A 22,500-nucleotide genomic window follows, 5' to 3' on the forward strand; every position below is an offset into this window, starting at 1 on the left:
GCATCGACCCATTCAGGACGGGAAGCCCTTTTAGTGGTGCTTCCCCTTATTTAACCCATTCTGACCTGAGATCAGATTCATACGAGGTTTCCGACGGACACACACTGGTCTGATGAACCCATTCTGACTTGAGATCAGATTCTAAAAATGTCAGTCGCTCTTCGATTTTTCAAAAATAGCAGACCTACAAGCTCGTATCGCGCCACTCGGTGGCGCGATATGAGCTTGTAGATCTGTTATTTTTAAATAGCTAAAGCATAACATGATGCTGACACCAAAATGGGTGCCCGGTCAGAATGGGTTAAAATAATTTAGCTGTTGAAAAATAGCAGATCTATACAAGCTCATATATCTGCTATTTTTTAAAAGGAACCCTGGGTGATAATAAGATTTATATGGCTTAAAAAAAAACATTATACTTGCCCTCTATAACTTCATTCTAAAATGTAAAACACATGCGACATCTTCATTTAAAAATAGTTCATATTTTAATCCGCCAGCAGGGGGCGCCATTTTACAGTGTCTGGCGCATGCATGACGTCACTCGTCTCGTTGACTTGTCGTCAACAAATAGAATAGCGTGTCTTTTTTTTATGTTTTTTTGTGGCTTTCGCCTTTATTTTATTTATTTTATGGAGGGACAGACAGTAGGCTGACAGGAAATGGGGAGAGAGATGGGGGGGGGGGGTGACATGCAGTAGGGGCCGTTGGGATCAGGAGTCGAACCCGCGGCACACTGCCAGACTGGATTACCAGCCAAGGTGCCTGGACCACTGAGCCACGGCCCAGGCCCTGTTGTTCAGCCTTTTTAGATTTTAGCGTTTGAGTGGTTTTGGCCGAGCGCAGACAGAGAGTACCCATGAGAGTACCCATTCTGGACGGGAACCCCTTTTGGTGTTTTAACTAAGCGTTATGTTATGCTTTAGCTATTGAAAAATAGCAGATCTACAAGATCATAGCGCGCCACCGAGTGGGGCGCTACGAGCTTGTATAGGTCTGCTATTTTTGAAAAATCGTAAAAATGCTGCACAAATCTTTGAATATATATTATTTCAGAGCCAACGCTTTGTTTTTATTTCGACATCAGGTCAGAATGGGTTAATTGCTGCTGCATGGTGGTGGACTATAGGACCAGACTGAGCTTGGTGCTGCTGGTGGGTGGTGGACACTGGACACAGTGGACACAGTGGACACTGGACACTGGACACAGTGGACACTGGACACAGTGGACACTGGACACAGTGGACACTGGACACAGTGGACACTGGACACAGTGGACAGTGGACACTGGACACAGTGGACAGTGGACACTGGACACAGTGGACAGCGACAGGTTGAGAATCAACCCGGTATTAGTTGGATAAACCGTTGTTGCACCCATACTAGCCTGAGCTAACGTGTTAAGGTTTCTGGTCTAGAGGGGCGGGTCGCGGCTCAGATTTGCGCACGCCCTGATTGGATCTCATTGATCTGTCCGTCAACCCCGGCCCCTCCTCTCCCCCCGCCCTAGTGCAGCGCTATACGTCACATCATTTGGAGCGACGCCCACCCGGAAGGGTTGACTCACACTTTTAGACCAGAGCGGCCAATGCGTTCCTCCAGGCTTTCAATTTTTGCACCAACAAAAATGAAAGCCTGCAGGTACCGAGGCTACACCCATACTAACGAGGAGCAAGCCCCTTGAATGAATAGTTTATGAATGAATGAATAGTTTATTTCGATCTTTCAGAGAGGGAGACATTACACAAAAGGCATAGGCAGAAGCTTAAAGCGTATTAGTGCCTATCCTTATCTCAACGTATTCCAATATACTGTTGAAGATATGCATAACAATCAACATATAAACAAAACAAACAAATTACATTTATAGAAGAATAGAAAATTAAACAAACCAAAAGCAAAAACAGAAAACAGACAACACGGAAAAAAAAAAAAAAAAAAAAACAAGGAGGAAAAAAAAGACAAAAACAGACAAAGCCAAAATGTTATACTAAGTCCAACTCTACATGGCATGAACATAGCTCAGCTCCCTACTCATTCCAGGTTATATTTATGCAATAATTCCTGTTGGGTAGCCTGCCTGTCCTGGCTGGGCTCCACGCTGTGGGCAGTGGGTCCAGCTGGCAGCCTGCTGCTCCCTGTGTGTGCTATAGATAATGTAATGTGGACCTACTGGTCCCATTGGGGGGAATGCAGTTATGAAGCGCAACCCAGCCGCTCACAGCCGTATAATTATACTGTAGGCAGTGGGGGTTATTAACCCATTCTGACCTGAGATCAGATTCATACGAGGTTTCCGCCGGACACACACTGGTCTGATGAAAACTCGGTGGCGCGATATGAGCTTGTAGATCTGCTATTTTTAAATAGCTAAAGCATAACATGATGCTAACACCAAAATGGCTGCCCGGTCAGAATGGGTTAAAACACAATCAGCACCGGGATTTCTTTCAAAATAGAAGCTGGGGGTACTACTCGAGGCAGATATGGCAGCTTTTACTCTGAAAGCCGGGGGGGCTTCCGTTCCGTACAAAAACCAGGGAGGCATGATGTTTCTTTGCTTTACCTTGCGATCATTACGATAAAGTCTCTCTAGAAGCGTTAAAGGTATATTCAGTGATTTCACTTAATTCAAATATCACTTATTTTTTTGTTTTGTTGTGATAATCCTCCCTACTATAGAGTGTGCTGGCCATATAAGGAGTTCCTCCCTGTCCCCAGTTAACCCCTGGGGGTCAAAAAACCTTAGGTTTCGTTTTTGACTCTCTATCCTGATTGGACGAAAGGCCAGTGGTGGAAAAAGTACAAACATATTTTACTTAAGTAGAAGTACTGATTCTCTACTTGAAAATTACTTAAGTAAAAGTACAAAGTACCCATTGAGAAAGTTACTTAAGTAAAAGTACAAAAGTACCTCAAATTAAATGTATTAAAAGTACAAAAAGTACCCGGTGTAAAATGTACTTAAGTATAAAAGTAAAAATTACAAAGTACAAGTACAAAGTACAAGTAAAAAGTACAACATGCTTTGTTGTGAATTCACGCATTATAATTAGTCCTTCACTATTTAAGCCCCATCCACTCCACTCTGTGAGGGCAAACTGTCTCCCATTGAGATGCATGTAAATGATTTCTCCATAAAAATGATCGGTCATTTCAGTAGCAAGAGCTTGAAAATGTCTTCTAAATCTAGTCAAAAAAGCCTACAGTAGGCTATAGGCCTATGCACAAATGTGGATTACATTATTGGGGGAGAAAGTTAAAACCGATATCAACTTTAACAACCATCCCGTTTGACAGACGTTTACATGCAATGCACTAGGCCTACAGTGATTATTATTGCAATCACCTGGATCGGTGAGTGTAACGTTCCTGACGTTAAGCTGTGTATGTGACGAAAACAGAACTGCAATATAATCAGCAGATGCAGCGCATCTTTTTCGTCTTTTTCACCGGACCGCACACACATGCTTCTGCGTGAATGTGAACCATAGAGTATTAAAAGGATAGAGACTGAACTGGCGCGAAGCTCCGCCCCTCCGCTATTCATGTCAGTGGAAGTTTCTCAGTGGCGTTTTGAAGCAGCCCCTTGATGTGAACGAATGAGTGAGGCGATCAAGCGAGCCCCGCATATTTCGCATATTTTGCGCGGAAATGTGTAGCGAGTAACGAAAGGTGTCCAATTTTAATGTAGCGGATTAAAAGTACGATTTTTTAATTGTAAATGTAACGAAGTAAAAGTAAAAGTACAGCAAAATAAAAATAGTAAATAAAAGTACAAATTCTCAAAACGTGTACTTAAGTACAGTAACGAAGTAATTGTACTTCGTTATTTTCCACCACTGCGAAAGGCTGGGTCCCACAGCCAAAAACGAAACCTAAGGTTTTTTGAGTGAAATCACTGAATATACCTTTAATAATGTTCCGGGCGAGAGGCATGTTGAAGTCAGAAATGAAGACAGAAGTATATATATAGCCATTGATCGGAGATTATATTTAAGCACAAGATGAGAAATTAAATCACACTGGAGAAAGTCTGGTCTAATGGTACATTTATTCCAAGTTAAAATGTATACAAGTGATGAACGATTCAAGCTCTCTCTGTGGAAGAGGGGTTGAGGCGACATGAGGAATAAATGCACATTCATTGGGTATATCTAGGCACAGAATTAGCTGATGGGTGGGTCTTAAAGGTTTTATGACATTCATTTTCATTTATTTTTATTTTTATTTTTTCTTTTAGGTTTTATCACCTCAATTACACCCAAAAAACCTGAACTTTGAACATTCAGTGGATTTTCTGTGGTCTGAAGTTTTCTTTGGGGTTTTTTGGACCTTTTGAGCTACAATGAAAACAGGCAACACAGTGAAACAGTGACATCTGCTGGCAAATCCCATTGACATATATGGGATTTGCAGTAAGTGATGTCACTTACTGCCGGCAAATCAGAGCACCTGTTCGAGCCAGAAAACCCCAGATCACAGAAAATCTACTGAATGTTAAAAGTTCATGTTTTTTGGGTGCAATTGAGATTAGAAAACCTAAAAAAAACAAGAACAATTCCAAAACCTTTTTTTTAATGACACAATCCCTTCAAGTTGACAGGTTCTAAACATAATGGGAGACAACTGGCAAGGAGCCGAGCCAGCAACCAGCCTAAACTGGGAGCTAGCTCTTGACTGGCCCCATTGATGGATGTAGCGAAGTGTCTTGACCTGATAAGGTGAAACTCCTGAGAAACAAGGAAGTGCTGCAGTGGTATAACATACACTTGCGGCGGCATCTGCCCATTGCTCAGAGAGGCCTTCTGACCTTGTCCTCACTTATCAGTGTTACTCCCTAGAAATATCTAAGCAGTTGGTTTGCTATAGGAACTGCTCGGAATGTATAACAGTTGTTGGTTGCATTGAAATTGGAGAACATGTTAAAGCGAAAAAATAAAGAGTATTAATTGTATATTATGAACATAGAGAATATTTATATTCTCCAATCACCATCTGGTCAAAACCACGGACAGCTCTCTAGATTATTTCTTTCTGATCGCTAAACAATGAAGTGAATGGGAGCGAAACATCGAAGAAATTAGAAAACAAACGTTAAGAAGTGTAGTGAAAATAGCCGATGTATGACCTTGCTTATGTAGATCGGCTATTCTCACTTCAAACATCTGCCATAATCTCTCTTTTGGGTCGCGGGCTCTAAAAGTGTAGCTGCAGGTTGTCATTGAAGTATCTTCCTTTGATGATGAAGGATCTCGCCCAGACGGGGGCGGCGCTGGAATTGATAACTCCTTTTTGTAATTGGCAGCCAGTGTGAATCATGAGGGACATGGAGGAGGTGGGCGGGGGGGGGGGGGGGGTTAGCCCGGCTAATAAGCCAGACGTGAATCAGCCGTGCCGTACCGTCCGCACGGCAGTGTGATGTGAGACTGGCTTATTAGCCAAGGCTATGTGGGGGCTGACTGTTGCACTGCAGACAGATACCTGCCTGTGCCCTGAATGATAATGCTTTGCTCGCGTTAGCTTGGCTCCACATTAGTGTGCGTCTGTGCGTGCGTGCGAGCGTGCGAGTGTGGCGTGCGTGCGTTGTTGTGAGAGAGAGGGAGAGGGAGACTGAATGAGAGGGTAATGGATTCATTTCACAGAGGCATGTGTGACAGCCCCACTTCCAAGTTGTTTGATATCTCTCTTCTCGCTGCCCTCCTGGGAGTCCTGGCAGCCATGCTGTGTATTTTGGAATTGCCCCGTGCGCGCGTGCGTGTGTGCGTGCGTGCGTGCGTGTGTTTGTGTGTCACGGGCTGGATATCAATCGGGAAGGATCCAGATTTTCCAATGTGGACTCTCTGCTGTCAACCAGACCGGACGTGTCATATCATATTCCAAAAGCCGTATGCGTACTCTCAGTGTCACACTTATCGTTTTACATTATGACACAAACCGCCAAACCTCATCATTCCCAGCCGTGTATCATTTCCTCGGACAAGCCTTGAAAAACATTCTTCATGGTGAGACATTTCTCAATCAGTATTGCAATGTGGAAGAAGGGACATCCGCACACTGCCACTTGCTAGTTCAGAGCAATTTTATTAATTGAGCAACGTTTCGGTCTTGCGACCTTCCTCAGGCTTAATTCAAGAATGGGCTGACATTGTCACTAAATACATTTCAGGAAGTGTAAACAACCAATCAAAATGCATGTAATTTATCAAACAGATAACAGCTGTGAAGAACCTTGTCACGTGACTTGACGGTGCAGTGTTTCTGTGAACATTCCTCATATAATATATCATTGAAAATAACAGTTTACAATAATACAGGGGAAAATAATTATACATAAATGTCATGCCATGGCCCAGGCCGTAGCGTAACGGTCTGGGCACCGGACTGGTAATCCAGTCGCAGTGTGCCGCGGGTTCGACTCCCGGACCCAACACGGCCTTTACTGCATGTCATCCCCCCATCTCTCTCCCGTTTCCTGTCAGCCTACTGTCTGTCCCTTCAAAAATCAATAAAAGGCGTAAGCCGCAAAAAAATATCTTAAAAAAAAAAAAAAAAAAATGTCATGCCATACAACATACAAGGAAGACATACAGTAAAATAAGCAAATAAATGTCAAATGTAAGATCCTACTCTGTCCGAAAGAGTGGAAAAGAATAAGAAAAATATATAATACAAATTGCACCTAAAGTGCCTATAGTACCGGCTGGACAAGAAGTTCAGATCAACATTTTCTATAGCATAACATTCAATAGTAGTTCATCATTAAGCCCTTTGGGGTGTAAGGTTTGTAGAGTGTGGATCCAGTAGGCCTCACGTTGTTTTAAAAGGGCATCGTGGTTACCACCTCTTCTTGGCAATCAGTATTGTCAATTAGGGTTTGATAACCTTGTGGAATTTAAACTAGAATCACCGCGCCGCGGATGTATGCTTCTGCCAACCAGTAGTCATCTTCTGGGTCTGTCCTAGATGACACTATATTAGCCTTGCGTAGCAGCGATACTAACCCATTTTGGGGGCGGGAACCCCTTTTGGTGTTTTAAGCATTCCGTTATACTTTAGCTATTGAAAAATAGCAGATCTACAAGCTTTTTTTTGTGGCTTTCGCCTTTATTTTATTTATTTTATGGAGGGACAGACAGTAGGCTGACAGGAAATGGGGAGAGAGATGGGGGGGGGGGGGGGGGGGGGGGGGGGGGTGTGACATGCAGTAGTAAGGGCCGTCGGGATTCTGTGATCACCTAAACAGCTAAAAGGTTTAAACCATTCTGACCTGAGATCAGATTCATACGAGGTTTCCACTGGACACACACTGGTCTGATCAACCCATTCTGACCTGAGATCAAATTCTAAAAATGTCAGTCGTTCTTCGATTTTTCAAAAATAGCAGACCTACAAGCTCGTAGCGCGCCACTCGGTGGCGCGATACGAGCTTGTAGATCTGCTATTTTTCAATAGCTAAAGCATAACATGATGCCAACACCAAAATGGGTGCCCGTTCAGAATGGGTTAAAAGAAGCACAGAGGGGCGTCTTTAACGTCCATATAGGAAAATGCCTCACTAAAAAAGGAATGTCTTTAGTCCCAATACGCCCCTCAAATATGAAAGGCCCTGCAGCCATGGTGGCCTTGATACCCCACGCGCACACCGTCCCCGCTGACTTCACAGTTCTTATCCTCTGGCTCTTTCCTCCTGTCATCCTTAACCTTTTTAGTGAAATTAATTATTTCTTTAGACTTATAATCATTTGATGGCCTCGCTGCTATATACCCTATAGCATTTGGCCCTTTGTGCCAACCACCAAAAGGCCAAAGTGTCCTTGCCCTTAAAATAATTTAATTCCAGGTCCTTGGACCTTGCCAACAACCTACAGCCTAACCTTTGTATTTATAGCAGGGCAGAGAGGAGCTGTGGTTCGCTAGATACGCTAAGAGAGAAATGAATGAGATAAACAACGTATGGCACAGAAAAGGGCACTTTCTCCTGAGACACGGGGCGGGTGCATGAGAACTGCAACGTGTCCTCTTTGCATGAGTGAATGTGTTTTATGTTTAACCCATTCTGACCTGAGATCAGATTCATACCAGGTTCCCACTGGACACACACTGGTCTGATGAACCCATTCTGACCAGAGATCAGATTCATACCAGGTTTCCACTGGACACACACTGATCTGATTAAACCCATTCTGACCTGAGATCAGATTCTAGACATGTCAGTCGCTCTTCGATTTTTCAAAAATAGCAGACCTACAAGCTCGTATCGCGCCACTCGGTGGCGCGATATGAGCTTGTAGATCTGCTATTTCTAAATAGCTAAAGCACGACATGATGCTAACACCAAAATGGGTGCCCGGTCAGAATGGGTTAACCTCGTTTTTCCTGAGGCTACTATTTGTCACTGCAAATGCAAAAACATTTTATGCAAAAAACATGTTATTTGTAAATTGGGCTGTTCTCAAAATAAAATGGCACGCAATGTGCCTCATCTAACAAGGATTAACTGTTCATACAGTGCTTATCAAAACAAATCACTTTACCAAATCAATTATGCCGCATTTTGTGCGGGGTGAACAAGATGGAGTTTATTTACGCTGCCTGGAGGGTGTTGTAAACTACTGCTATTGATGAACCCATGGGTCTTTCCTACATGTCGCCGTGCCGACTCCGTCTGTGGCAATGACTGGGACAGCTTCGGGGGTTCTGGAGGGTTGATTCATTAAGTCTCTTCATATTTCAGTTCAAGTTGTAAAGTTAATTAGTCCCTTCATGTTTCAGTTCAAGTAGTAAAGTTAACGTCTTTATGATTACTGTTGCTGTCTGCATGCGACTTCACTCACCTCCTCCAGGCTGCATGCGACTTAATTCACTCACCTCCTCCAGGCTGCATGCCACTTCACTCACCTCCTCCTCCAGGCTGCATGCGACTTCACTCACCTCCTCCTCCAGGCTGCATGCGACTTCACTCACCTCCACCAGGCTGCATGCGACTTCACTCACCTCCTCCAGGCTCCCTGAGTCAAAGTGTGGCTGGAGATGTTTGTGTTGTTCCATTTCCAAAACCTCCTGTACTACAGTATCTTCATCAGGACATTGTCTGTCCTGATGAAGGTCTAATCGACCCAAACGTCAACCTAATAAAGAGCAACATTGTGGCAAGTGTCTGACGGGACCTTTTCTTTGTTTTTCAAAGATACCCTTTTTAACCCATTTTGGGGCGGGAACCCCTTTTGGTGTTTTAACACATTCTGACCTGAGATCAGATTCATACGAGGTTTCCACTGGACACACACTGGTCTGATGAACCCATTCTGACCCGAGATCAGATTCTAAAAATGTCAGTCGTTCTTCGATTTTTCAAAAATAGCAGATCTACATAGCGCGCCACTCGGTGGCGCGCTATGTACGGGTTCCCGTTCAGAATGGGTTAAACATTATGTTATGCTTTGGCTATTGAAAAATAGCAGATCTACAAGCTCGTAGCGCAGCACCGAGTGCCCCGCTACGAGCTTGTAGGTCTGCTATTTTTGAAGAATCGTGAAAATGTGGAGCAAATCTTTGAATATATATTCTTTCAGAGCGAGCGTTTTTAACTCAAATCTTTGCTTGGGTTCCTGCAGGAACAACATATTTTCAGATGGGGGTCGGTGGCCAATTTCATACATTTTTGGGGGTCCTTGACATGACATTTTTTGAGCACAACTGACAACATAGGGTTTTTCAGAAAACTGTCAGGATTTAGAAGACATTTGTAGAATCATCCTCAGGTCAAAATGGGTTAATGTTCCTAACTGTCCCTATCTCGACCGCGGTGGGAAAATGATGATGAATGTTCCCTGTGGAGAACGATGCTGATTGTAGTGGAGCACTAGCTCTGGTCCATAGCTCTAGTGTTTCATTTAGACTTTAGAGCTATGTTACTCTCAACTTCCGGAACTCGCATGAATGCAGACCAGCCTCTCGTCTTTAGCGTAAATAAAAATAACGTTTTTTGCTACTCACCAAAACAAAGGCGGGTTGTGTCATTAGAAAGCCTACTTTCCTTAGCCGACACACTCTGAGCCCCCCCACCACACGTATAAACGGTACTTTTTGGCCAGAAAGGGATTTTTTTTCACCAGAGGAAAAACATTCTATATGAGGCAATTCTCTGGGCAATATCGGTAGAGGGCGCAGCGGAGTAACTAAAAGTATTTTTTTCCCCAGTGGAAATAAAATCCCCTTTTGGCCAAAAAGTACCGTTTATACGTGTGGTGGGGGTCTGTAACTCTGAGAGTGTACAAATGGAACCAATTGGATCATAAGGGTCCATTTGGTTCCATTTGTACACTCTCAGATTTATTCCGGTCCTTGAAATAAAATAAAAAGGTTTGGGGAAACCCCTCTAGCACCACCCGCAGGCCTACATGTGCACTACGCACACACTATTAGATGTATTGGGCAGATGGCTGTAAAATCTGCTGAATATTCATGAGCCCTCTTAACCATTCCAGTGACCTCATGACCTTTTCTCTATAACTCCACCCCGCTACGCCACATCTTTAATTAATGAACAATATATATTTTACTGTAATAATAAATAAATAAACTAATTGATTTGATTGATTCTAAAAAAATAAAGTATGAAAATAGCAGATCTACAAGCCCACAACTTGTGGCACCGTTACACATTGTGAGTTTGAAGATTGGCTGTTTTTAATTTGCACGACACCTTATAGCTTATATAGATTGCCTATTGTTGTACAACAATGACGTATGAAATATTGGTTATTAATCAGACTAATTTATGTAATCGATTATGAAAGATCTACTCAAATGTTGTGTGGCGATTCAGTGATATATAAAATATATAAATAATGTAATTAAAATATTCGATTAACCGACATGAAGTCGTTGAGGCGTTCTAAATGTGGGTTAACCCATTCTGAACGGGCACCCATTTTGGTGTCAGCATCATGTTATGCTTTAGCTATTGAAAAATAGCAGATCTACAAGCTCATAGCGCGCCACCGAGTGGCGCGCTACGAGCTTGTAGGTCTGCTATTTTTGAAAAATCGAAGAACGACTGACATTTTTTTAATCTGATCTCAGGTCAGAATGGGTTCGTCAGACCAGCGTGTGTCCAGTGGAAACCTCGTATGAATCTGATCTCAGGTCAGAATGGGTTCATCAGACCAGTGTGTGTCCAGTGGAAACCTCGCGTGAATCTGATCTCAGGTCAGAATGGGTTAATACACGTCAACAGCTTGTTGTTTAACAACTGCCCGTAGCTCTGTTGATTGACCAGAAGGTTAGTGGACCACTAACAGGGCTTTCACACCCTTTTAGTTTCGTGTGTGTGTGTGTGTGTGTGCGTGCGCATTTGTCGCCGTTATATGTTGAGATGAGTTAATTGTGCACCTGGGCGTGCTTCCGTAATTGGCCAGCATGTTGTTGTTGTTGTTCTTTAGGGCACGGTGTGTGAGGTGTAATGGGCGTGTCCTTGGAACGACCTTTAGAACAACAAATCCTATTGGTGGAAACCGTGGAAATATGCTAATGATTTTAGACGGCATGTGGGCTTAAGTTAATGAAGCTTCAGGCCCTTTTCTGCAAATGCTCATAAACAAACCCACAGCGCAGGCAGGCACGCACCGCACGCAGGCTCGCACGCAGGCACGCACGCAGGCACGCACCGCACGCAGGCATGCATGCACCGCACACACACAGGCAGGCACGCACCGCACGCAGGCACGCACCGCACGCAGGCACGCATGCACCGCACGCAGGCACCGCACACACACAGGCAGGCACCGCACGCACACAGGCACCGCACTGCACGCAGGCACGCACGCAGGCACGCATGCACCGCATACAGGCAGACACGCACGCAGGCACGCACACACGCAGGCAGGCACCGCACACACGCAGGCAGGCACCGCACGCACGCAGGCACTGCACGCATGCACACAAACACACACACACACACACACACACACACACACACACACACACACACACACACACACACACAGAGACAGATATGTATTTCCATATTTATGCCTCAGGCAATATTGGCTGTCGACAGAGTTTAGTTCCGGTGAAGTTGAAAATAACACATTTTGCCTCCAACCATATGAGCCTAGCGGTGTGAAGCAATGTTGTGTGCGTGTGTGTGTGCGTGTGCGTGTGCGTGTGCGTGTGCGTGTGCGTGCGTGTAGATAGATAGATAGATCTTTATTTGTCATTGCAACGTGTACAACGAAATTAAAAGTGCCAACCAATCAGTGCATCATATCACAAAACAACATACTGTACAAGCTAAAACAAAAACACACATGACTTCTTGTTATTGCACAACCCCAGCAGCACTAATGCACAAACATGTCATTTCAGCTGTTATCGCACAACAAACCCTTATTCTACTTAAGATAGCAGAGAAAACTAAAATGTGTCGCAGCAACAGATCATTTTTTAGCAGCATTGAGTGCAACTACCGCTGTGGGATAGAAGCTGTTACTGTGTGCATGCGTGTGTGTGCGTGCGTGTGTGCATGCGTGCGTGTGTGTGCGTCCACCTGGCTGGTGCAAGACCTTCCCCTTTCTAACCCCTAATATAATATGTTTTGTCATTTCTTTCTTGTAAGATATGAATTTAAGTCTAATTGACAGTCATTTTTCAACAGAATGACTATTATTATCATGCCTGTATTTGTAAATACATGACTCACATTTTTTGACGTTTGTTGACCACAAAGTGTCACTGGCACTGCAGCCACGCACGCATGCACGCATGCACACACGCACGCACGCACGCACGCACGCACGCACGCACGCACGCACGCACGCACGCACGCACGCACGCACGCACGCACGCACGCACGAAGGCTACTGGCACAAGGCATTGTCCCAGTGGCTTTGTTGTTGTGCCTGGGAGCGGAGCGGAGCGGGGGGTGAGTTTACTGTGTGGCTGAATGTGCTCCTCATCCCTGTTGGCACTTCATAAACGGGCCGTGAAAGTGGTTATCCAGGGTAGCATAATACAGCTTATACTATACTCATTCCTCCCCTCCCTATAATCAACTCCAGAATAGCATCTGGGGTTCACAGTGTGACTTCAAATCAATATCACCATTATTTATAACCTTTTGCCTCCATTATGCTTACAGTGACATTTCAGCGCTGGAAGAAACTGCAGTCAACTGAATGTTATAATAATAATAATAATAAATAAATAGATCAGCTATACGTATGTTGTCCACGAGCAATATAAAACTGTTTTAGAAAGGGTCTTTTATACGGAACCGCAGTCCATTCCATCAGCAGGCATGTCATTATAGTTTCAATTACTTTAAAGCTTCCCAGAGCGGTGTTACTGACCCAGCCGCAGGTGAAGCCCTTAACCCATTTTGGACTGAGGACAATAAAAAAAAAGGCTTCTTAAATCCTAAAAAAATTCTGAAAAACCCATGTTTCTATACTGTATGTCAATGGTGCTCAACCTTTCTGATGTCAAGGACCCCCAGAATTATCTCTATATTGGGCCACGGACCCCCATCTCAAAATATGTAATTCCAGGGAACCCCCCCCCCAGAAGCCAATACTTTAGTTAAAAATGGAGAGACGTTCGCTCTGAAATATATATTCAAAGATTTGCGCCACATTTTCACGACTTTTCAAAAAATAGCAGACCTACAAGCTCATAGCGCGCCACTCGGTGGCGCGCTATGAGCTTGTAGATCTGCTATTTTTCAATAGCTATAAAGTAGAACAGAATGCTTAAAACACCAATAGGGAGTTCCCGCCCAAAGCGGGCTAAAGGTGTCTGTTATAAGACCCACGGGAGAGGCTTTTAAGTGGTTTTCCTTTGGTCCGCCTGCTAATAAAGTGAAAACACCACATTGGCACACAAACAGAGAGCATATCGTCGCTGTCGGCCATGCAGGTGGAAAACCTTGTATGTCCAACGACAGTGTCACGTTTTCAAAGAATGGGAACACATGTATAGTTATATCGTTTTATAGACACAAGCTCTTGTTTAATCGTGTTCACGCATCGCGACACGTTTTTTTGTGAGCTTGTGAGCCGGCTATTGTCGCTACTTAAGTAGCGACACTCTTGTACGACGAAGTAAGGGCATTCATTTTACGAAAAAACATAAAAAGGTAAATATTATATATATATATATATATATATATTATGGAGTTACAAGGTTTCTGCCCGGTGGCGGTGATGCGAGGTCTGGGCACGGTGCCATGGAGGTATCCACATAGCAGAGCTGTATTCAGCTGAAGGATATGGAGTGGAGGAGATCTGCTAGAGACCTGCATGGCCTGACTGACGCCTGGGGCTCCCATTCACTTAAAGGACAACTTTAGTTTCTTGGTTGAAAAAAAAACTAAAGTTGTCCGTTAAGTTGTATGAAATACTTGCCATTAATATAGTGTTTGCAACTGTATTAATTGATTGCCCCCCCGAGTCCCGTGGTGGGAGTTCTGCTCTGGTTTTGGTGAAATATGAAGTAGTTCCGGCCATCTTGCATTAAAAGTAAATTAATCCACAAAACTAGCGTCAATTGTATTGTTGACCTATTTCTACCATATAGTGCAACATTCATTCATTTTTTACCCCTCTATCACACGGAACAATGATTTTTTTGTGTCCATATCACTACGCCCAAAGAATAGTTCCATGTGATGGATGGGTCAAAGTTGAACGAAAGTTGGCTGGCCAGTCAGTCAGTCAGTCAGTCAGTCAGTCAGCCAGCCAGCCAGTCAGTCAGTCAGTCAGTCAGTCAGCCAGTCAGTCAGTCAGTCAGTCAGCCAGCCAGCCAGTCAGTCAGTCAGTCAGCCAGTCAGTCAGTCAGTCAGTCAGTCAGTCAGTCAGTCAGTCAGTCAGCCAGCCAGCCAGTCAGTCAGTCAGTCAGCCAGTCAGTCAGTCAGCCAGCCAGCCAGTCAGCCAGCCAGCCAGTCAGTCAGTCAGCCAGTCAGTCAGCCAGCCAGTCAGCCAGTCAGTCAGTCAGTCAGTCAGCCAGCCAACCAACCAGCCTTTGTCTTTTTTTTATTTTATACTTTGCTTGCAGGATGGATTAGTAGCTTAAACATGTAAGCCGCCATTCCCTGACAAAATGTGTTGATCTTTTCCATTTCCCCTGCTTCACTTATCTGAACGTACCCCCCCCTCCTCCTCCAGGGTCACGGCTGTTATCTGAACCGCTCTGCCTCTGCTCCGGTATTGGCATATAATTACATATTTTAGCAGCTTAAACATTTAACTGGCAAAATGTGTCGGCATTTCTTTACTTTTCTGTAATCTGAAGCGTTCATGAAGTGCATACGGGTTATCTCTGCGCGCCAACGTGTGTGTCTCAGGAGTTGACAACTAGACATGGAGCAATATTTGGTTTTACTGGAGCACATGGGCAGGTCTTAATATTGAAGGTACAATGAAATGTACCTAATCTATTATAATCGGTTTCGCATCATGTACAGTATGCTGTGTCATCATTATTTGGCATCTGCTAAAAGGAATCTGGTATCGTAGCTGCAGTAGGCCAATAGTTCATTGTGGACACAGAGACTGGAAACACACCAACGTTTCGGACAGCCCAATAGGCTGCCTTCTTCTTTGGGGGAAGTTTTATGAAAAACCTGTGTTTCTATGTCAGTGGTGGTCAACCTTTTAAAAAAATATATGCAATTGGCCGCCGACTCCCATCTGAACATTATGTTGTTTCAAATAATTTAGAAACGATTCCTGCCGAAGGTTCGAGTCCTAAAAGGGCTAGGGTACAGCCTTTGTGTGTGTGTGTGTGTGTGTGTGTGTGTGTGTGTGTGTGTGTGTGTGTGTGTGTGTGTGTGTGTGTGTGTGTGTGTGTGCGTGCGTGCATACAATGTCTGAAGTTCTGAACTTTATCAGATATGATCTCTCTCTCTCTCTCTCTCTCTCTCTCTCTCTCTCTCTCGCTCTCCCCATCCAATTTTGCGCGTGTGAACAATCATAATAAGATGAATTAATTTGATTCGCCTGCTACATCGTTCATGTCATTTTTGTGATGCGTTGTGGCAGTTTGGTGGAAGATGCTGTCAAATGGGGGGGGGAAACGGTTTGGTGGGAAATAAATCATTCATGTGTATTGAATCGATTACAATCTATCTAGGCTGGTGGTGATTGGCCATTGTCTGCTGTGTGAAATAGCTTGTGGTTGATTCATGTTTGCCCACTATAGGATACAGAGAGCAAATAAGTCAAGTTTTTGGCAGCAAATTTAGATTTTAGTTTTAGTCACAGTCTCTTGAATAGTTTTCATTTAGTTTCAGTCACATTTTAGTCACCTGGAATGTTTTAGTGTTAGTGTAGTTTTAGTCGACTAAATATAAGATTTTAGTCGACTAAATCTACAGTTGATGTAGTCGACTAAAATGTATTTTGTGGGCATTGATGCTATCGTAATGACTGTTTTTACAGTTGCTGAAAATAGCCGATCTACATGCTCACTGCGACGCGTTGTGAGCTTGTAGATCTGCTATTTTCAGCATGCAACAGAGTGTAAAATGACTTGGAGGATCTCTTGTCCACTAGTCCCTTCCTATAACATTTTAGTCTAGTTTGTATTTGTTGACGAAATTGGCAGTATATTTAGTCTTAGTTGTAGTCATCATAGCTTACTGTTCATTTAGCTTCCATGTAGTTTTTGTCAGTGAAAAAAGGTAATCGACGAACATGTTTCTTCTTAGTTGTAGTCGACGAAATCAACACTGATGAGGAGGACTATAACTTGTTGAAGTATGAATGAAGGAGAAGAACACATCTAGGCCTGTAGTTAACCCATTCTGAACGGGCACCCATTTTGGTGTCGGCATCATGTTATGCTTTAGCTATTGAAAAATAGCAGATCTACAAGCTCATATCGCGCCACCGAGTGGCGCGATATGAGCTTGTAGGTCTGCTATTTTTGAAAAATCGAAGAACGACTGACATTTTTAGAATCTGATCTCGGGTCAGAATGGGTTAATCAGACCAGTGTGTGTCCAGTGGAAACCTTGTATGAATCTGATCTCAGGTCAGAATGTGAAAACCCCCAAGCCAACCCCATCTAGCTGCATCCTAGCGGCCCAAGAGAAGTACAGTACACAGCCACAATTGTGTTTGTGAATGTAATTCTGTATAAACAACATAGACCCTTGAGGGTCCATTATTGCACACTGGGGGGGGGCCTTGTGTTTGAAGGCAGTAAAGTTAACGTTTATTGGCAGTGCAGTTTATGGCTCTCTGGGACGTTGAAACATATAGCAGCTGAATATAATATGACTCCAAATAAAGTGTAAGAGAGACATAACATTTGCTTGCCGTGCAGGGTTATGGCTGTCATTAGTCAAACTGGCACAATGTGGCACATTGTCGTAGGAATAATGCAGACAAACCGACACCATGCCGGAACGCCTCGCATGCACACCAAGATTCAAAACCTCACAATACAAGCCACAGTGCTGACGTGTGGGAGAATCTGTGCTTGCATATTATACTACTAGGCCTGGGCACTATAGATAAAAATGCATCGCAATGCGTTTGACCGCAGATACCTCACTAGACAAAGAAATACCGGCTTTGTCACGGACGTGGTGACGAGGTCGACGCGTTGTCATAATGTAACCTGGAAATCGACCTATCCACATGGCTTGCCAGGGCTTCTGGGGAAATTAGATGGATCATGGATCAAAGGTGCAAATACTTCAGCGTTATGCTCCAAAGGTAATTAAACAATATCGGCAGTGACCGTGGCCTGTTATATCATAGGCTATAACGCACAGAATGTGTTAAAATAGCCTGACACGTTGTGAGCTTGTAGATTGGTTATTTTAACAATTCAAAAATGTTTTTCAAAATACTAAAACAAGGCAAAGTCGTTTAGGGTTAAGGGCTTTATAGCCCCCCCCGAGTCTCATATGCAGCAGAGTGCCGCACTTTGCCACCCTCAAACTGGGGGCCTATACTTTATTACAACACTCAGGATTTAGCTGTGTTGGAAATCACAATTTCCCTGTTGAGCTTTCTAAGTACATCACGCTCACCCTGACATGACACGGATGAGTCAACATCAGAAGAGCGGAGCTGCAATTTATCCAGTTTAGGACTTTTTGTACTTTTTGACATTGCAGAAGACGTTATAGCGTCGCTGCAGCCTTGGCACCACCATCTGCCCCACGGCCACGCACGCACGATCAGGTCCATGGCGCTCCGCTCGCGGTGGGCATGCTAAATATGACCGCCCTGCCTGAGAGGGCTCGGACCCTGGGGGACACACTCAAAGGACAGACATGACAGGCGCACATACAGTACGTGCAGTACACACACACACACACACACACACACACACACACACACACAGGCCTATACTTTCTTTCCGTCTTTGTTTCCGCGTCTTTCACACGTGCGCCTCACACAAACACTGAACACGCGGCACACATGCACCAACGCAGCGCTGCAGCGAGACATGAGTGGCATGGCCGAGAGATAAGGCTCGCGGTATCATGCTCGTTCATCTGGGACGGCTGTACTCTCATCCGTCACTCAGGGACCTTTTCTCTCCTTCAGAGACACCACACCTCTGTCCCTCTCATCCGTCACTCAGGGACCTTTTCTGTCCGTCAGAGACACCACACCTCTGTCCCTCTCATCCGTCACTCAGGGACCTTTTCTGTCCGTCAGAGACACCACACCTCTGTCCCTCTCATCCGTCACTCAGGGACCTTTAATGTCCATCAGAGACACCACACCTCTGTCCCTCTCATCCGTCACTCAGGGACCTTTTCTGTCCGTCAGAGACACCACACCTCTGTCCCTCTCATCCGTCACTCAGGGACCTTTTCTGTCCATCAGAGACACCACACCTCTGTCCCTCTCATCCGTCACTCAGGGACCTTTTCTGTCCGTCAGAGACACCACACCTCTGTCCCTCTCATCCGTCACTCAGGGACCTTTTCTCTCCTTCAGAGACACCACACCTCTGTCCCTCTCATCCGTCACTCAGGGACCTTTTCTGTCCGTCAGAGACACCACACCTCTGTCCCTCTCATCCGTCACTCAGGGACCTTTTCTGTCCATCAGAGACACCACACCTCTGTCCCTCTCATCCGTCACTCAGGGACCTTTAATGTCCGTCACACACACACACACACTGTCTCTCTGCTTGTCCTCGCTCTGCCACATGATTTAGTTTAGACTAAAACTATAAGACGAAAACATTTTCGTGGACTACCTTTTTTCACTGACGTAAACTAAATGGAAACTACGTGAAAACTATAAGCTATGATGACTAAAACTGAGACTAAATATACTGACGATTTCGTCAACAAATAAAAACTAGACTAAAATGTTAGGAAGGGACTAGTGGACAAGAGATCCAGTATAAGTGACTTTGTTGCATGCTGGAAATAGCAGATCTACAAGCTCACAACAAGTGTAAAAACAGTGATCGGTTATCAACTGAGAAAACTGTCACGCCTTTCTTCGTCCTTTTTTTCAAACTTCACTACAGGAGCGGGGGTCTCAAAAACACAGAGGAATACAGGAGACTGTATAAAAAATGAAGGAAAACTCGATATTTTTTTTCCCTTTTATTTTATCATGCTCAATAAGTGCTGTGCTGAAACATTTGCTATAGGACTACTTTTAATCGCACTTTGAGCACAGAGCACTTAATTATTTTTTTAAACAATATATTTATTGCATTTCCTTTTTTTTTGACAAACGGACAATACAACAAAACAATACAGACAATACAATTACTTAATACAGAGCACTTCATGAGCATGATGAAATGAAAATAAAAAAGTTTTCTTGAGTCTCGGTCTGAAGGAGTTTTCCTTCATTTTTTTATACAGTGAGCGAGTCTATTTCGGTCCAGTTTTCCCCTGATATCAGTGATCTCCACACATGGGCAGCAGCCAGCGACACACAGATTGATAGATATACTCGAGAGGCCGCGGGCGTGTCGGGAATGATCGATGCGTGTCTGGACCCATTGTGTGTACCTGACTGTTATCTGATGTACTCTGGTGTTCTGTCCACCGTCAGCTCACACGCCCTTCACATTTATCTTTTTGCTGTCACTTTCTTTCCCTTCCTTCACCCTTGACCACAGCTCTTGTTTGCGACCGTATACAGGTTGCATTTAAAGGTTTTATGACATTCATTTTCATTTATTGTTCTTTTTCTTTTTTCTTTTAGGTTTTATGACCTCAATTACACCCAAAAAACCTGAACTTTGAACATTCAGTGGATTTTCTGTGGTCTGAAGTTTTCTTTGGGGTTTTTTGGGCTTTTGGGTTTTTTGGGCCTTTTGAGCTACAATGAAAACAGGCAACACAGTGAAACAGTGACATCTGCTGGCAAATCCCATTGACATATATGGGATTTGCAGTAAGTGATGTCACTTACTGCCGGCAAATCAGAGCACCTGTTTGAGCCAGAAAAACGATCTTCATCAGGGCATCTTTGTTCTATAGATGTCGGTCACCATATTGGGTGGTTTGGGACAATCAGCACCAGACCCAAACATATGTCATCGGTCATGAATCAGCACCAGACCCAAACATATGTCATCGGTCATGCTGTCATTTGAATACTGGTATACATATATGTGGGTATATCTGCTATTTAGGCCGTCTAGCCTGACCTGGTCATCTCAGTGAGCAGAGGACACAGAGGATGGTGACAACGCTTAACTGAGCTCAATGATGATGACGAGACAGCTCATCAATCATCTAATTACTTTGTATAGGCGTGTAAGTGATTTTTTTCCTTTTGCTCTTTAGTACACAAAAGCATGTCACTTTCACCCCCTTTAATGAAGAATGAGCTCACCCATGGAGGCTTACAAGAGCATACTAATAATAATAATAATAATAATAAGCTTCAATGAATTAATCTCCAACATGACAAGAAACTAATAGCAAGGAGTTATATGACAAGTCCGGGCAGTAGATAAGATGCATCAGATGCTTCTATAGCCAGAATATATTGTTTTTGTTATATAAAAGACACTTCAACAACGTTAGGAGTAATTTTTTGCCATTTTTTACAAATTGCAGCATTTAACTCCCATTTCATTTTATATGGTTATAATGTGGTTATATTCACATAGAAAACAGAAAAATAAATGATTATTATAACTAAAGCTAGCAAAATAAACTAGAATAAAAAAACAGTACAGTAGTGCATCCCGTGGATGCAGAGCTCGTTGTTTTATCGCGTCCCTTAACTATAAACTGCGTTTTGGGATGCAAAATGCACCCTATTTTAATCTCCGGGGTTTAAGCTGGGTGAAAGCACCTCCAGATAGCAGGAATGGTGCAAGAACAGGGAGAGGGGAGGGAGGGTGGCGGGCCGGGCCTTTCTAAGATTTCTTTCCTGACCGATAAGGAGTGACTCTGCACTTTCGGCGGGCCGGAATATAATAGGAAGGTCACTCCAACTTTGGGGCAGCGATGTAGCTAAGGGGAGGAGTAACGTCTGTGTCCTCGGGTTCCCTCACATGAACTCCAGCACAAGGTTGACTCGGACAGAACAACAAAAAACTAAAAGAATGCTTAGAGTGCTTACACAGACGCTTCCCCGCTTGCAACGGGTTATAGCTTGGTGTCGTTGCGTTTGAACTGTTCTTACTTTATGCCCCAAATGATCCCTCCAGAGTTTCCATTTTTCGACCGAGGCACTAATGCGGGACATCATTTTATTTATTTATTTTTATATGTTTTCTTTTTGCGGCCTTCGCCTTCTATGCAAGTGAGCACAAATTACATGTGAGAAAATTTATTCACAAGCCCACAAATGCCATTCAAATGCCATTCAACACACACTACAATTCGCGAACCTGGCAACTACTACTCCGTCTTTTAATTGGCTTCTAGCTCTCAGCCTGTGCTGCTCTGATCTCCGAGTCTCCCTGACAGTCCTGTCCACTGTCCGGACTCCGCAGGAGAAAAAAACAAGGAAGGAGAGGAAATTTCGCCTCACGATTTTGCTTATTCCTTCTAAATCTCTGTAAATAAAATATCACTCACTCAGCGAATCTCTTAGTTACATCAACATTGTTCTTTGACAGTAGTTGGTTTGTGCCAAACTATTACAATTACACCGTTCGAATTCGCCATTTCGCCTGCCAGCCATACTGCCGAGTACTTTTGATTGCGCACACACGCACACGCACGCCTGGAAGCCACGATCTCTCTCTCTCTCGCCACGCCACGCACGCACGCACACACACACACACACACACACACACACACACACACACACACACACAGGAATAGCCGTGCAGGCTATACACGGCGGCAGCGAGACAGGACGTTTCATTAAATAACTGTCTTTCTCCGCACGTGCACGTGCGCACACAACATTATTCAAGTGAAATGGGTAACGCCAATATTGGGCTAATATAGGCTACCAATATGTGGGTAGCCTACAGGGATTTACCCACGGAATGAATATATATATATATAATCATCTATACCAGGGCTGCCCA

General features: G+C 43.9%; 1 protein-coding gene across 1 annotated transcript in view; it reads left to right on the forward strand.

Moving 5' to 3' along the window:
* LOC310867109 (polyprenol dehydrogenase-like) overlaps positions 1–22,500 on the forward strand; it is a 50,190-nt gene that overhangs the window by 16,456 nt on the left and 11,234 nt on the right. The window lies entirely within an intron of this gene.

Source organism: Protomyctophum parallelum (genome assembly GCF_964188405.1).
Source record: "Protomyctophum parallelum genome assembly, chromosome: 11".
NCBI lineage: Eukaryota > Metazoa > Chordata > Actinopteri > Myctophiformes > Myctophidae > Protomyctophum > Protomyctophum parallelum.